We start from the raw sequence: 17,537 nt of genomic DNA on the forward strand, positions 1-17,537 counted from the left end.
GGGCGCAGGGCCCCGCTCTGTAGATGAGCCAGACGCACCCGGTCCTCCCCGATTTACACCAGATGCGCCTCTCCTCCCCCACTCCTGGCATCCCCTTATCGCTAGCTCCATCTCCCTGTGGCATATTTTGGGCTACGAGAATGCTGAGGTCATGGGGACAGGCTCTTTTTCCTGACGACGGAGATGCCGGCCGGGAACCCTGAGCATGAACCAGCAAGACGCAGACTCTCGCTCTTGACTTTGGGCTCCAGGCGCTGCCCGGCCCCGGGCCGGCCCGCGGGCTCCCTCCTCCCTCCTGCCCTGGTTCGCCAGCAAGCCTGCTTAGCCCGGTCTGCAGCCTTGGTTGGTTTCCCACGCCTGTCCCGGTCTGACTCGGGATGCCGAGCCCCCGGAAGTCCCGCGGGCGCCGACCCCGGCCCGCAGCCCCGGGAAGGTGCCAACCCGAGCGAGCCCTGGCGCCACGGGAGGAGACGGGCATTTCACGTGGGCAGCTGCCTTCGCTCTGCCCACGCCTCTCCATCGCGGCCGGCGCCAGGGCCCCTCCACTCGGACTTTTGCCCCCGAAGTTAATCAGTCGTACTTGCCAGTTCGCTTTAGTTTGGAAAAGACTTAAAAACCTCGAAATCTGCCGGGGCCACGGCCGCCCCCTGATCCCCCCAGTTCTGCCTGGCTCGGGCTGTCGGGCGCTCACGAGGCTGTGGCGTTTGTCTAGAACGGACATCGCAGCCCCGCAGCCCCGCTCCTCCCCGGCCGTCGCCAAAGTTGCCTGACGCCGCTCGGCGACCCGGCCATGCCAGATGCAGTTGCGTAACCTCCCGCCCCCGCCCGCAGCCCGCCGCCCGCCGCCGGGTTCGCTCCCGGCTGCACTGGCGCGTCCCGGCCCCGGGAGCCGCCGAGTCCCCGGCGAAGCCCGTTCGGGGGCGAGTGCGAGCTCCCGAGCCAGGGTCGGCGCCCGTCCCGGCGGTGCTCTGCCCGCGGCCAAGTGCAGCGGGCGCCGGGGCGCGGGAAGAGGGCGCGCGTGGCTCCGCTTACCTTCGGCTGCTTACAGATAAGTCGAGGTCGGTGCAGCGCTGGGCTCGGGCATGTCTCACCGCGGACCCGGGCAAGCCTGGCGCGTCACGCAGCACTCAGGGCAGGGCATCCGCGGCGAGGCTCGCCGGGCTCGCGCGGAGGAAGGCTCGGCTCCGGAGACTTGGCCGGCTGCGCGCCCGCCGCCCGCCCCCTCCACGGCCGCCGGCCCGGCCCGGCCGGCCCCCGCGCCGCAGCTCGCGTCCCTCCGGCCCGGCTCAGCGACGCGCGCGGGGAGGCAGCGGCTTGGCCGGCTCCGGGGATGCCCGCGCGCTCGCTGGCTCGCGGCGCGGCGGAGGCAGCCACAGCCACCAGGCTCCGTGCTCCTCCGATGTCCTCATTTACTGCGATTGTCTACGGCGAGATCTCGGAGCAGAGGCCGGGAGGCGGGGGCGGAGACGGGGAGGCAGCGGGAGGGAAGTCCTTGCCGCCGCCCCCGGGTCCCAGCTACTCCGCCGAGCCGGGCGGCCGGAGGACAGGGCGCCGGAGCCGCGCGCCCGCCGCCTGTGCGCCCGGCTGGCAGTGAGGCGGGCGGAGCCCGGGGCCCCGCGGGGCGGGAGCCGGGGCGGCGCGGGCCGGACCGGGCCGCGTGCGTGGGGTGGGGGGACCCGAGGGAGCGGAGCGGGCGGGAGTGCAGGAGCCCCCGCCCGCCGACGCCCGAGCCCGGGGAGGAGGTGGAAGGAGCCGCCGGCGGCTGCCGCCTGCGCGCCGGGCTCTACCGCGGCGCGTCCTCGGGGTTTCTGGGCTGCAGGCGGCGCTGCGCGGCCCAGGAACTTGTTGAGCCTACCCTGGAGCTGGAGCCGCCTCCGGAGCAGCTGGAGGGCGGGGCCCCCTAGGTTTTTACCGGGAGCGGTCGGTGGGGACCCCGCGCGATGGCCGCCTGCTGTGCCGGCCGACCCAGCCTAGCGGGGCTTTGAAATCCAGGAGCGCGTGGGGTAGGCGCCTGACCCCTCACCTGCGGATTGCTGCTCGGTGAAGGCCAGGGTCAGGGGCGCGTTGCCTTGGGCCCAACCCGGGGTCAAACCCCCTTAAGTGGAGACTGACCGGCAGGGTCGTTGCGACTGGCCTGGGGACCCAAGTGGGGCTGCCTGCGGCGTCCGTTGCCCGCTGACCTTTAGGAACACTCCAGAGCCGGCGCCACCGCTGCTCCTAACCGAGACCCTCCCCCTCCACTGACGCTCACCACCCACCTGCCAGGCCAGAGCGCTTGCTGCGTTAGTTTCAGGCCAGAGTGGAGCTCGCTTGGGGAGGCACAAGGAGCTACACCCGCTGCCCCCCAAATCCACCTATGAGTAGGTCCTCTGAGCTCAAAGCACCTGGCCCCAGGGGCTTTGCTAATTCCTGGCAGAACCTGGTGCCGTGCCTGCGATGAGACAGCCAGCTAGCTGCGGGTCACCTGGCTCCCTAAATTGTCTCAGGCTTGGGGCTTGAAGTTCATTCTCTTTGAACATGCCTGAAAGTAGCCACGTTCATTAGACTTAATATTTCCCAAGAAAAGTCAGAGAAATGGTAGATCGGAGGGCAGTGCCAGGCTCTGGGGAATGAATTGGGAGGGCAGTTGGTGACGTCCTTTCACTCAAGCACCTCTTCAGACACAGTTGCTGGTGCACACACCCCGCCTGCTCATCCCTGACGCACCAGCCCTGTGCCTGGGACTCAGCCATTGCTGGGTCCTTGTTCACTGAGTTGAATTGAGCCTAGCTCCATGCTTTATATAGTGTCAGTTCTTTATAACTCACTTTATACGAAATTCTTTATTTGTCTGTACATGGATGCTTGGGGTGATGTTTCCAGGCATTACACAAGAAAAGCATCCTGAAATCTCCTTTTCTCTCATCCTTTGGGATACAACTCTACAATCCTTGGCATCCAGATATTCCCAGGAAGGGATTCCAGAACCTGTGGATCCAAACTCTGTCACCGTGCTCTTTATTATCCTTTCTTAACCTAGATTCTTCAAGGCTCATTTTCAGCCTGTTTACTTCTCTGGCTGGCAGTGGCGCTGGGGGGGCTGGCTGGAGAGATTTGCCAGGTGATGTGTGAGCAGCCGGGAAACCTGTAACCCCTGTTCTGCCTGGAAGGGAACTGATATTGGGGATGTGCAGGACTTGGGGACATTCAATGCCAGGTGAGAGGGATCGTTGCCATGGATGCCTGCAACGTAATCCTCCGGGGATGGGCTGTTGCCACTGTGGGCTCAATAATCTCTCCCAGTGGTCTGGGCAACTTTCTGTAAATCATGCTTTATTGCTAATGCATAACATCGAAATCTGTCTTCCATCTCTTGAACATGTCACTGTAAATGAAGCTGCCAGGGCATCCTGAAATTGTGCTGGTGGTAATGGAAAACTAAATTTTTAGGGACCATGAGTGAAAACAGATAAACATAAATGCATAAATGCATGCCGAGAACAGAGCTGAGCCACAGGTGGCAGCGTGAAGCTGGCAAGCTCCAGGGACAGTGGGGTTTGTGATCCACATGATGCATAATTCTGGGAAGAAAATGGAAAGCTGTAATTGGCAGGTTAGAAAACCCACTTAATATGAAGAGGAGGATTTAATTGTCCTTTTTCATATCATCAAGACTATTTTAGTTGTTCATAGATCTAGTAGACACGAGTCTATTAAAATTATTGGTATCACCCCTCTTTTTTTTTTTTTTTTTTTTTTTCGCGGTACGCGGGCCTCTCACCGTTGTGGCCTCTCCCGTTGCGGAGCGCAGGCTCAGCGGCCACGGCTCACGCGCCAAGCCGCTCCGCGGCATGTGGGATCTTCCCGGACCGGGGCACGAACCCGTGTCCCCTGCATCGGCAGGCGGACTCTCAACCACTGCGCCACCAGGGAAGCCCCTCCCTCCTCTTGTTTGAAGTAAAAAACTATTTGTCGTATTACTTAATGGCAAGTCTTCAACTTCACGAAGGTAAATAATGGTGAGACATTGTCGCACCTTACCTTAGGCTGTGGAGAGGTATTCCACATGGGTGAAGTTGATGCGACATCATGTTCTAATCTTTAAAGCAAACGCTGTGCTGGGGGCTGGCCGGGGACACAGGGAATTCAGCCATCTTCCTGCTCCCAGATCCCCATGGCATTATTTTTTATGGATGGAAGTGTGCGTATTTTTAAGGTGTAGAATAGATCATGTTTAGTTCTTTCGGAAGAGGAGTTAAAAGTTGGTATAGAAAGTAGATTCATTTTAGGAATCAATTTGGTAAAAATTGGGTGCTTACCTTTTGCTTCAGATTTTTGCTGGAAAAGATGGACTGGCAAAGGCAAAAAAAAAATAGCTACTTTTAAAGTGGAATTTCCCGAAAGCAGAAGCGCCTAAGAATAAAAATACAAGAAAGTACAAGAGAGATGATTAAGAAAATATCCGAGTGTCTTTGTTTGCCTCCTTCTTGGATGTGGGGAGGTGTTGTGCAGAGAATTGCTGGCTTTGCAGTCCTACAGCTTAGTAAATTTTGAGGTCTCAATTTCCACGTTAAAGAAGACAAGAATATAGTCAAAGATGTACAAGAACGTTCATTAGTATTGTACATCTGACTTCCGAACTGGAAATAATGCAAATCTCTGTCAACAGTAGAGTGGATAAAAATTGGGGGGTTTATTCATACAGTGGAATACTACACAGCAAGGAAGTTATTGATGATGCATATGATAACATGAGTGACCTTCACAAACCTTGGACGGCAGAAGCCAGACACAACTGTCGATGTCATATGATTCCATTTAAATAAAGTCCAGGAGGGTAAAAAATTTACCGATGGTGGTAAATGTCAGAAGGATGGTTATCTTTGAGCACACTCGTCATACAGGGTCACACTGCCTTCTGTGTATCTTGAACCAGGTGGTTGCACAGCTGTGTACTTATGGAAAAGTTCATCGAGACGTTCTCTTTTTTTCAGGATGCCTCCATTCTGTCTGGGCATTATCCCTGCGTCTTGGCAATGTCTGCACACAAGTTCCCCCAATAATCTATCCCTTTAAATGAACCAGCTTATCTATCCATCAGTGAAATTAGCTTGTATCTTCCGAAGTGTCTTTCTCTCCAAAACCCAAGCCCAGAGAAAGAGAGGTGTCGACAGACTCACTGGTGCTGTGGGTGAGGCTCTGATTACCTGCATGTTGGAGCATCCTTCCTTGGGAGGCTCCTCCTAGACATCTGCTCGACTCTCAGGATACACAACCACAGTAGAGTTCATGTTGGAGATGATTTTCCTACCGTCCTTTCATGTTCTGCAGCGAGTGAGGTGAGCCTGTGTCTGTGATGGCAGGTTTCACCCTTCAGTTCAGAAGCTGTGGGTACAGATCAGCCATGCTCAGCCCCTGCGGAGGGGAGGGAACTCGGGTTGACCTAAGCCTGTAGGGGCGAGATCAGGTAAATCAGGGCATTTTTCTTTTCTCTTTCAAGAACAAGATATAGCACTCAAAGGGGCTCCAGCCAGACCTCATCTTTTGCCTCAGAGACTAGTGAGAAGCCTTCTGAATCACCCCTTTTGTCGTATTCTGCTCAAGCCTTTACTGCCCGCTTTCAGGGCTGACTTTCTGCGCATAAGAGTCTCCTTCTGTGTAAAGTCCCTTGCCCGTGGCTCTTCCATTGTCCTGGCAACAAAGCCATGTTTCCTTCTGGTGGGAATCAGAGCTGTGTTTCTCAAGTACTGGGGATTCTCCCCATCCCTAGTTTCTTTCCCTTCCACGGTGAGCAACCAGGGATGATGTTATTGCCTTGGAACACAATTTGGTTCCGAAAAACTGAACATCACGCAGATGAGTTGAAATTCCTGGTTTTCTATAACGCATCATTGTGAATCTCATTTATCTGTAGGAAATGGAATGGTTTTATTTGTAAAGAGAGCAAAAGTGGTGGTAGGTTTTCTTAAACACACCACGCAGCCGAGGCGATGGTATGTGAGAAACGGTGAAGAGTGGGCATTTGCTTTTGACTCTCCCCTCCCCGCTCAGGACCCCTCGTGCGCAGGGCTCTGCAAACCCAGAGGCTTTCCCCTCCCCCAAGTCCGTTACTGCCCCCTTTCCTTTAGGGGGGTGTGCTGAGAAATAAACACCTGCGCCTTATTTACCTGGCCTTCATTTTGTGAGTCTGGGTGAGGGGCCCGTGGGGGATTTCTCATCATCCAAGTGTCATCTGCTGTGGAGCAGATCTCTTCCGGGTGAGGTCGCAGGTGAGGGGCTTTGCTTAACCCCTGCTGGTGATGCTGGCTGCCTCTCTGACGTGGCGAGGTCAACCCCTCGTCAAGCAGGCAGTTGACGCCGGCTGAAGAACGATACCTTTGACCAGAATTAGGTCAAGAAGGGATAAAAAATTGCTTTCAAATTTCAGTGTCTGCTCTGCTAACCCACTTTGCTGGTGTCCAGACTATTGGTGACCCTTCCTTGAGCCGTCTGCCCTGGGGCACACAAAGCCTGTGGTCAGTGTGGGTGGGGCATCAAGGAGGCCTGCGGTCTCCCCGCAGCACTTGCTGTGGGGTATCCGACAGAGGTATTAATTGGTTTGCCTTCTGTTCCCACCTGGGGATTCACCAGACATGGAGGAGGGATGGGGACATAGGGCAAAAGGAGAAAAACAAGGAGCCCTCGTTCGTCCACTCTCTTCCTTCCACAAACCCCATTTGACGAAAATGACGGTCCTCCTTGGTCCTGTTTCTGCAGAATGCCACGTACCTGGTGAACTGTGCAACATCTCCTGTTGTCCTCACAAGACAACCATGAAATAGATGCTCCTATATACTCTTTTCATGGGCTTCCCTGGTGGCACAGTGGTTGGGAGTCCGCCTCCCGATGCAGGGGACACGGGTTCGTGCCCCGGTCCGGGAAGATCCCACATGCCGTGGAGCGGCTAGACCCGTGAGCCATGGCCGCTGAGCCTGCGTGTCCGGAGCCTGTGCTCCGCAACGGGAGAGGCCACAACAGTGAGAGGCCCGCGTACTGCAAAAAAAAACCAAAAACAAAAACTATATACTCTTTGCACAGAGGAAGAACAAAAAAGTTAAGTAATTTCTCCAAGGTCGCACAGCTAGGAAGTGATGGTGCCTAGATTCAAATCCAATACTGCCAGCTGCCACGATGCTACACTGCCCCAGTCAGGTTTATGCTTTTTGTATCAATCTGAGCTTCGCTCAGGGACAGATTCAGTGTTGTCCTGTTCGTACCACGCACTGGTCAGACATCATGGTCCTACTTGAGGAGTGGCCTTAACCAGCGAGGTCCATTCCTGGCCACACCAGCTACCTGTGTCCAGAGTGCACTTCACCCCTCCAGGCTCTCGTGGTGCCATCTTGGCTCTGTCATGGAACAGATTCTGACTAGTGATGTTAACTGCTAATGCCAAGCCCTCATAAAGCAGGTTACATGTCTAGGCTGACTGAGGCGTGGTTTTGGCCAGGCGTTGTTTCTCCTTTATTCCCTAAACGTCATCTGATCACTGTATCAATTATACTTTTAAACAGCAATATGCCATAATCATCTCGAACTTGGATAGCACCTTTTGCTTCTCCAGTGTAATTTCAATGATCTTAGCATACCTGCTAAGATGAATACCTGCTATTAAAAGGATCCATCATAATATACATGTTCCGTTTATACCACAGAAGACCATCTCAGTTTCTTCCGGGACCAGGTATCATGACGCTGTGTTACCATGGTCTTCTAGATGTATTTGCTTAGTAAGGTGGACCCTGGGTGATGAGGTAGCCAGCTGCCATCCGTCGGAAAGCAAGCATCTTGTTCTTAAACGCCAAGTTCCAAGTGGGAAGAGTACAGAATTTTAAAAAGTCTCTGGTTCTGTTTGGTGATCTCTAAGGTCACACACAGATTTTCAGTTCTGTGTTTTTCATAAATATTTCTTTTTTTTCCTCGTATTACCGAATCCTTGGAGAAGTAAATAGGCCATTACTTTAATTCCACTGCTCTGTCACGTTGCAGAGCTCCGTTTCCAATTTGCCTAATTTGTGTTTGGGCACATTCTGGAGCAGTGTTACACTCTAGACGTGCACCTGGCCTTAGAAGCTCACTTCTGGGTTCCCATGTGTTAATACTAGTGCACCTTTAACTAAAGTTAAAGCAATAAACGGAAACATATTTTAACACATTTCTTATACAAATTTAACTTCTTATAGGATTCAAAGAAAAGCAAGACATTTTGTTTTTAAATGTTGCTTAGTGTTCTTTTTTTCTTTTTCCTTTTTTTTAAAATACAAAACCCAGTGTGGTAGGTTAAAATGCGTATGGTTAGAATGTGGTGCAGGTGGCCAAGGTTGACCACAGTCCCTGTACAGTTGATGACGGTTCCCTGGTGGGTTCTCTCCCTGCTCCCAGGCTTCTGAGCTCAGAAGGGAGGGGTCTTTATATCCCAGAACATGCATTTCATTCCAGGGACAGAGGCAGATCATACAAAGCTTTTTCTCATTGGTGTTCATTGGTTGGCTATTTCAGGAGATTAAAGGAAGCGACTTGAAAATCAATTTGTTTTTAAAAAAAAAAATAAAATTGAGGTGTGAATTTGGAAATTGAGTCACCAAAAAGATGAAATAGCATTAGTAGAGAAATCTGTTACTCAGTGTCAGGTTTCAAGGAAATCTTAATTCTTTTTTTTTTTTTTTTTGCGGTACGCGGGCCTCTCACCGTTGTGGCCTCTCCCGTTGCGGAGCACAGGCTCTGGACGCGCAGGCTCAGCGGCCATGGCTCATGGGCCCAGCCGCTCCGCGGCATGTGGGATCTTCCCAGACTGGGGCACGAACCCACGTCCCCTGCATCGGCAGGCGGACTCTGAACCACTGCGCCACCAGGGAAGCCCCTTAATTCATTTTTATTCTGTCCTCACTATGGACCCCCAACATGTAATGTTTCAGAATTTGTTAAATATTGAAAATGTGCACCGAGGCTTGGCATTTCAGCAATCAGTAAGGGTTCTTGAGACTGACAGCTGAGTCCCTAAATGGCCTCTCTTGGCCTCAGTTCAACGTGTCCTCATTAATCGTGATTTGTCCCCTCCTGGCCCATCTCATGCTTCAAATCTCTTTACCCATTTGAATGTGGATCACCTTGCTACATTTGATGAGCATGAGCACATGTAAAATTATCCTTTTATGAGGATGTCTTGGGCTATGAGCATTGTGCCCTAAAGTTCTAGTAGAAGATGAAATTTATTGATGATTTATTTATTTCACTGAATCCGAATATGAACATGAAAAAATTTATTTGAATGGTACTTTCTTCCTCCTCTCTCCAGCAGAGTAAATACTGTCACATGACATTGCTGACGATACTTCCGAGTCCCTTCAAATAAGAGTTGGGATCCATTCACACCATGAAAATAGTGAAGAGCCGGCCTCTTCACCTGCGGGTTCATCAGCTGTTGGCTCTTTCCTTTTTGGTCCCTGGGTGTTAATGAACATTTTCACTCTGGAGCTTTCTCTGCTCCCTCCTCCATCCGGAATCAGGAATGAGGGTTCTGAATGTCAAGCTCTGGGTCTCAGCCCCGGGAATTCCATGTTCGGGCTCTGTGGTTGTGGGTGAATTGCATGAATTCGATCTGATGTTTTAGACAACCTCTCATAAGCAAATGAGCAGATTAAAGCCACGTCGTAGTTTGGTAACCACTCCCCTCCTGGTCGCGTAAGTGAACCGAGGCAGATGCCCGCAGCACGGAGCGTGTGGCTTTCCAGAGAAATGTGTCCCTGTTGTACATTGGGCATATGTAGAGTTCTTTGTTGAATTCTTGCTTTTCCTATGGACAAGCGTACTTTGTTAGTCCTTAAAGGGTATTTTTAAAACATCGCTGTAGTGAAATCAGCTTCAGGTGTGATGCATGCATGTGGCGAGTGTTGAGACGTGGCTGAGTTCACCTTGAAATTTAAATAAGCTCCAGTAAAGCAGAAATAATGTCTGTATACCATGTAAAATGCAAAGATCTCCCACAGACTTCTTTCTTCTTTATTTCTTGACAAGCATGCATAATCTCTTCATTTGAATACAGAACAGAATCAATATTTTAAGTTATTCATCCGTGGGTGCAGCCCACTTTAAGCAAACTCCTTATGTGAAAGGATGGCCTGGCAACAGGCAAACTGATAACTTTACCAAATGCTCATTTCGACGGACCACTGTCTCTCATGCACTTAGAGGGATTCAGGTTGTCAAAAGTTACTTAATACGTGACTTTGCAGGACTACATCTTTTGCATCAAGTATCGTCTACTGTACAATGTTGTTTATACACACGTATGAATACACGTATACACTGGAAACTCCTGAACTTGCCTGTGCTGGGTTTCTGTACACATTCCCCGAGTAACATAGTCTAGACATGGTTTGGGTCGTCAGAGCGGACTATCAGGGTTCTCGGTTTGCTAAAGTTCCCCTCTACCCTCTCTATGACATTTACCGAGTACAAACGAGAGCTAAAAAAGTAAAGAGGTAGACTTACCTCCCAAAGGATCAGGCACTGTGCTAGATGCTTTACATGTTTTCTCTTACTTCATCGCCTCCACAACGTTATGAAGTAGTAACGTGTGAAATGCAAATCGAAGGGCTGGTTGTGTAGCATCTTGGAAGATTTTTTTTTTTTGCCTACACCACTTTTCAGAGTTACAGTAAATTGGAATTTACCAAGGTGTTCTTTTAAGTACTTTACAGGCCTTGTCTAGTTGAGTTTATTCCTGTTTTTACGGTAGCCGACACTTCTCGCTAATATAAATAGCTGTATTGGCTTATTAAATATTTCATTTAAATATATGCTAATTTCTTCTGGGTAAATGACAAGCCTTGGCATCCCAGGTTCTGTTCTCCATAAAGTGCAGTCAGTTTCAGGTACCATCTTTCCTCCATTAACTGTTATTACATTCTTGACCTTCATGGGGAAATAGAAAACACCACCGCCCTCATTCTCTAGTCTTCATTGAACTGACTCACTTTACGCCCATTGATTCTTCTGTGCTGGTCATGGTTCTAGACTTTTCATGAATTAGGACCTTAACCTTCCTAAAAGCTCCATGAACCGAGGTCATGGTTATCAGCACCATGTCAGGTGAAGAAAAGAAGCACAGAGAGGTCTACACATGTGACTGAGTAGGTCTGGAATCTTACATAAAAACCACTACCAAGAAGTTGTGGGTGATTAGGAATCTTCTCCAGAAATACCGGAGAACAATTCAACTTTCAGTGAGGCAAAATATAGATGTTAGTATTAATTTTCACCTTGTTCATGAATGATCCAGTAAACTTTTGGGAGACCTGGAAGTGCTGTCCCTTTTTTCCCCAGGAAAACAGAACATCATTCGTTCTTGTACGTGTTGAGAACATGGGTGATTATCATAAGGCAATTTGGGGATTTTTGCCTTAATAGGCAACTGACTTTATTACCTAATTGTTAATGGAAAGAAGAATTTATAGCAGTGGGAGGCAGACTTTTTCTTAGAGTTACATAATAAATATATTTTCGACTTCGGGGGTCATACAGTCTGTGTTGTAAAAACTCATCTGTGCTGGCGAAGCAGGAAAGCAGCCACAGACAATAGGTAAACAAATAAGCATGGCTGAGTTCCAGTAAAACTTTATTTATAAAACCAGGAAGTGGGCCAGATTTGCTGACCCCTGATACGTAGCATAAGTTGTTCTGAAGAATTTTGATGCCATATATAAGCCCACATTTTAAGGATGAATTAATAAAGCATTTGACTCATCACAAGAAACAGTGTTTTTTCCTTTTGCTTCTCACGTACACTGGATTCTGGGTAATACTTCTTCATCTGAGGTCTGTGCAGAATTAGATCAGTGTATCCTATCAAGGATTACTTCTGGTGAGGGATATGGTGATGGAGCAGTTCATCTGTTAGTATTTGAGTAACAGATAATAATTCCATGCATCAAGATTCACATTCTTGGAAAAAACAAAACCCAAAAAGACAAAACTGGGAATGGCAACATCTTTGTCATTGTGTACCAGAGGATTTTGCTTTGCTGGTTATGGGAATACTCTAGTTATTGGAACTAAAAGGCAGTAAAAGGGAAAGTGAGTGTATTTGGGGCCTTTGAACTTCCACACCCTTGGAGAGAACACTACATAAGTCAAGACGAGACGATGCTAGACAGCTGTTATTGGATTTTCATCTATGCCTGATTTATTTAGGTGCTTCAAGAAACCAAATGGAATATCTTTGCTGTAGGCTTCTAATACTGGAGCTATTATGGTGACTGATATGAAATATATTTTGTTTTGGTAGTTTCCAAACAGTTGAGATAAATAGTTAAGTTTCTATAACTGGTCTTTGTAACCATATGGAAAATGATTAAGTATTAGCTTCATATGAATTTCTCACTAAAATAAGAATAAATACTCAAATATCCTTACTAATGTTATACTTAATCCTTCAGGTTTGAATATTATCAGGGAGCAGAGATTTCATGTCCCTGTATCATTTTTTTAAACATGCCAAAGATGTGACCTAGTGATCATTGAATTCAATAAACTTCATCGTGTATTGTCACCCAGCTTTAAGATTTGACGGAACACACCATCGTAAAGCAATTATACTCCAATAAAGATGTTAAGAAAAAATTGGTCAGCATCGTATCATCTGTTAGTACTTTGTGATAATCTCTAAAGACATTAGATAAACTTTTTTTCTTTTTGCGTTTTACCATGGTTTTATTAATGTATTTATTTATTTTTAACATCTTTATTGGAGGATAGTTGCTTTACAATGGTATGTTAGTTTTGCTGTATAACAAAGTAAGTCAGCTATACGTGTACATATATCCCCATATTTCCTCTCTCTTGCATCTTAATTTAATTTTATATAACAACATTTTTTCTGTAGCCTGTCATTAGGACTATGGTGCACCTTCATTAACTAAAATTAGTTTGTTGTGCGTTGTGCTGTAATTTAGCAAGTTGCAGTTAATGTAATGTCTCTTTGGCGATGGCCGTGTGTTTACCTAGCAGTGAGGATCTTAACCTACATACATTGCATTTCTCTCAAGTGTGTTTAACTGAAGGAAGTGTCTTTGAATTTATCTTCTCACTGTATAACTCTTGGAAGTACTGAGATTCCTTGGAAAACCCGGAGGCAGTTCTTCGGTTTTATGCTCTGCTTCAGCTGACAACGAGTGGCAGTTCTGAGAACCAGTTTTCATTTTTTTTTTTTTTTTTGTGGTACGCGGGCCTCTCACTGCTGTGGCCTCTCCCGTTGCGGAGCACAGGCTCCGGACGCGCAGGGTCAGCGGCCATGGCTCACAGGCCCAGCCGCTCTGCGGCATGTGGGATCCTCCCGGACCGGGGCACGAACCCGTGTCCCCTGCATCGGCAGGCGGACTCTCAACCACTGCGCCACAGGGAAGCCCTCCAGTTTTCATTCTTATACTAAGGTTCACTTGATGAATCAGAATGTTTAACACACAGAAGTTAAGAGAAGGTTGACCCTGCCTTTGGAGTTGAAGAAGAAAAGCATAAGCAAGTGTGTGTTGCGTGTGTTCTAGGGCTTGATTCGGGTTTTTGTCAAAGAAAGCAAAATCTGAGGTCAACCTGTGTGGGAAAATCACATTCAAGATTTTCTGAAGGTTGAAGAAAGGAGCAAGTGCAAGTTGGAACTGTAGGGAGAGCAGGGGCTCGGGATGGGGTCAAGCCCGTGGAGTCTTTGGTGACCTGGTGTTTTTCATGACTTGCCTGGGCTTGAGGGGAGGTTAGTTCTCATCCTTTTTGTCAGAACTGAGAATCTGATACCTCATGTCATTCTGGAGTGGGGAGGCTTACAGGGAGTCCTCCGAGCCATTCTTCTTTCTTCCCTTGGTTGGAGCTGCCTTTCATTTTAAAATGGTGGATTCGGAAAAGAGAAAAGTAGTAAAAGTGCAAGAAGATGATTCACACCAGTAAGTGCTCCGTCCAATAAGTTGTAAAAAGAAATACATCCCACAACTGGGGCAAGTAAGTGTTACACGTAGAATTTATTGAAGGAACTCTGTTCAGAGAGACCTAGGGATCGTGACTCCAATTATACGAGGATGTGCCCCCCTCCTGTTAGCAGTGCACCTAAATATGCAGGACCCTGGAGCACATGAATTCAGCTGGGGCCCATTTCCTAAGACTTCTCATTTTAATGTTCGTTCACCCTAGCAGGGCCGCAAGGGTTTCCATGTCCTCTATGCTGTTTTCCAAGGACATGGAGACTTGGCTTAAGGAAATCCTAAGCTTGGCTTCTGTGCAGCTGGTATAAGTCATCATTCCCGCTTTATTAGTCACTTTGACACATTATGATGCTCTGCCAGGATTTTTTTTTTTTTCAAATCAGGAAAAGAAAGAGAAGATTTATATCTCAGTTCCTTGGTTCCCTCACAGTGAGAATGAAAAATTTTTATGGAATCTTAAATTTGGTGGTTATCATCCCATTACCTATAGAAACTACCGTAAAGACTCCATTCCGCTCCCTTCGACACGTGCTCTGGGCACCATCAGTGCTCGTAACGTGGCCCCCGTGCTCATCCCGGGAAGAGGGGCCCCTCCTTGTCTCTGCAGAGGACTCCCACAGAAGCCTTGGAGGGCCAAGGAGGTGGTGTGAGGCATTAGAGCTGCCATAAAGGAGCCCATGCTGGAAAATTTATTCTGAGGGATGTGGGACCCAGTACCGTTGGACGCTCACGCAGTCAGAAGGGGACTTTCTGGGATTCCCGGGAAGGAGCTCTCTCAAGTTGAGCCCAGGAATCCAGAAATGCAAGTCGAGCGGGAGCTACGTCAGGCTGTTTCTTTGTCCCTCCTCCTCTGCTTTCTTGGCCTTTAATTCTCCTGTCCATCCGGCATTGCACCTCTAGATGCGATTGGCATAGGCCATGAATATGTGGGTGCCAGGCCTAGCTCTCCACTCTGCCCCTGCCTGCAGGAGCTGGGCTGCTGATCGACGTTGAGAGCAGGACGACCTCTACTGGTCTCTCTCTTTTTGTTTTCCTTCCCCAAAGATTCCTCAGCACATGCGATTGAAGGCATAATGCAAATTCTCTCCCTCTGCTGCATTGTCTTAGGCATGACTACATTTCTTTAGAAGAGTGAAATAAAAGCTCAGAATATTCTTGGGGCTGGTTTCTAAATGTGACAAAGGCTTAATGACTTAAGGCATTACAACCAGCGGCTCTTGGCATCCTTTTTAGAGCTCCAGCTGGGCTGCCCAGCTCTGCACGCCCATCGCAGGAAGGGCCGCTGGGGAAGGCCAAGTGCAGGTAGCTGGACAGATGGGGTCTGCCTGTCTCCTTTTTGGGAAGGGCGTTTCTCTTAATTTACTCAGTGGGTTAAGCTATCAGACACCTTAAGGGGAGAAAGGCTCCTCCTCAGTTTACCCCCAAAACTCACGTATTGACCTTTGCCAAGCCAGCCTCTGTGTTTCCTGTTTTCTGCCTTTATAGGGGAGTGTGGATTGACCCCATTTGTGAATTTGGGGTCTTGAGATATGATCTGACCAGCGTCAGGTGCCCCTTAGAAGCATAGCTGTCTGTGTGCTTTTCATTATTGGCATGTTTGCCTCTGACGTGTAACAGCTTTCAGTACTGATTTTTTTTTTTTCTTTCCAGATTTTTTTTTTTAGAGCAGTTTTAGGTTCACATTAAAATCGAGGGGCAGAGACAGAGGTTTCTCCCTCGCCCTCTGCTCTCCCGCATGCACAGCCCCCCTCCGCCGCCCACTATCAACATCTCCCACTGGAGGGGACCATTTGTTCCAGTCAGTGAACCTACACTGACACATCATGATCACCCAGAGTCCAGGCTTGGCGTTGTATGTTCTGTGGGTTTGGACACAGGTGGAATGACACGTATCCATCATGATAGGGTCATGCAGAATAATTTTACTGCCCTAAAAATCCTCTGTGCTTTTTATGATTGTGATATTTACCTCTAACTTTTAACAGCTTTTCTTATTGAGTTTTTATACACTGATTTTTTGGTTTTTTCCCTAGTCGAAATGATAGGTTAGATGACTGGTCAAATAAGAAAAATTCAGGCACCATCATTTTTATAAAAGCATATTCGGAAGTAATACACGCAGTTGGTGAAGAAGGAAGATGGCATCGCAGGTGGTCCACCTGTGCTCTGCAGCCACCCCTGGGTGGGGCTGAGTCTTCCCAGGGACATGCCCCCAGGTGCAGGCTGTTCCTGTGAACACTCACCCTTCCCTGACTCCGGCCCTTCGCCTTGTCCACATGGAGGTGAATTTTGCAAATCATTTCCTGTCCTTGTCAGCAAGTCTGCCGCATGTTCCAAACCACTGCCGAGCGTGCCGTGATTCCAAAGTTTGAAAACAGCACCGTTTACAAAGACTTAAATCTGCAAACCAAATTCAATTTACTTTTGAGAATACAATGTTTTCCTCCTTGAAGGAGTCATCCATTTGGAGAATAAGCATGTATTGCAAAATTATTCAAAACTGGTTTTATCGTGACGATTTGTAAAAATCAATTTTATTTCTTTGGTATTTAAAAAAAATACCTATCACCAGTGAGTGTATCATTTTGGTTATGTGCGTTTTTTATTTTCTTTTTCAAGGACTCAGAGGATAATATCCTGAAAGGAAGGGTTATTTAACCCCGGCTCACCGATTTCTGAGTTGTCTACCTGCTGGCCTCCTATTATGTGTCCGCTTTAGATAGACTATGAGATTATTTCAAGAATCCTTTTGGTCTTTGCACTCGTAAGAAATGTTTTTTGAAGCAGATGTACACGTGGCGCTATGTGACAACACTAGCTGCATTTCAAGAAAAGCGAGACTTCATTTTATAAGTTATTTTGTACATAGGTGTGCTTGAAGGGAATATGTAAGCGTGTGGTATCAGACATACAGAATTGGAAAATGGGTTTCCAGGAAAAGGTAAAAAGGCTTTAATATTATAAGCCAGGTACTTGCTGGCTTTTGAGGACTGGGCTTCATGCTTCCAGAGCCTTTACTTCATTTTCTTTTTGTGCTTTCAGATCCCCCCACGTGCGTTAAGCCTTTCCCCGTGGGCTTTCCTGGATGCCCAGTCATTCAGAAGCTCTCGTTCCATTTATGAGTATTTGGAGTATTTGTGTGGACTTTTTTCTCAGGATGACTTTACCAAATCTGTTATGTGCCCTTCTGTGAAGGATGCTCTCTCTGAAGGACCTTGAGAGTCCTTGTTAGTTAGGTGACTTGTTTTGTGAGCCCTTTTTTTGTTTGACCTTTCATACTTCTGATTTTTAAAATTTTTACTTTTTAAAAAATTAGTTACCTATTTTATACATAGTAGTGTATATATGTCAGTGCAATCTCCCAATTCCTTCCACCCTCCCCCTTCCCCCCTTAGTATCCACACGTTTGTTCTCTACATCCGTGTCTCTATTTCTGCTTTGCAAATAAGTTCATCTCTACCATTTTTCTAGATTCCACACACAAGCGATATTATACGACTTTGTCTTTCTCTGTCTGACTTAATATAATAGTCTCTAGGTCCATCCACATCT

At 48.1% G+C, this 17,537-nt stretch overlaps 1 protein-coding gene and 1 pseudogene across 9 annotated transcripts in view; one reads left to right on the top strand and one right to left on the bottom strand.

Moving 5' to 3' along the window:
* The window catches only part of DOCK1 (dedicator of cytokinesis 1), a 528,766-nt gene that overhangs the window by 270,959 nt on the left and 240,270 nt on the right, over nucleotides 1-17,537 (top strand). The gene's annotated exons all lie outside the window — the stretch shown is intronic.
* LOC114909030 overlaps nucleotides 1,971-17,537 on the bottom strand; it is a 35,617-nt pseudogene continuing 20,050 nt past the window's right edge.

Source organism: Monodon monoceros, unplaced genomic scaffold (genome assembly GCF_005190385.1).
Source record: "Monodon monoceros isolate NGI ecotype Baffin Bay Population unplaced genomic scaffold, NGI_Narwhal_1 Super_Scaffold_4, whole genome shotgun sequence".
NCBI classification, from domain to species: Eukaryota; Metazoa; Chordata; class Mammalia; order Artiodactyla; family Monodontidae; genus Monodon; species Monodon monoceros.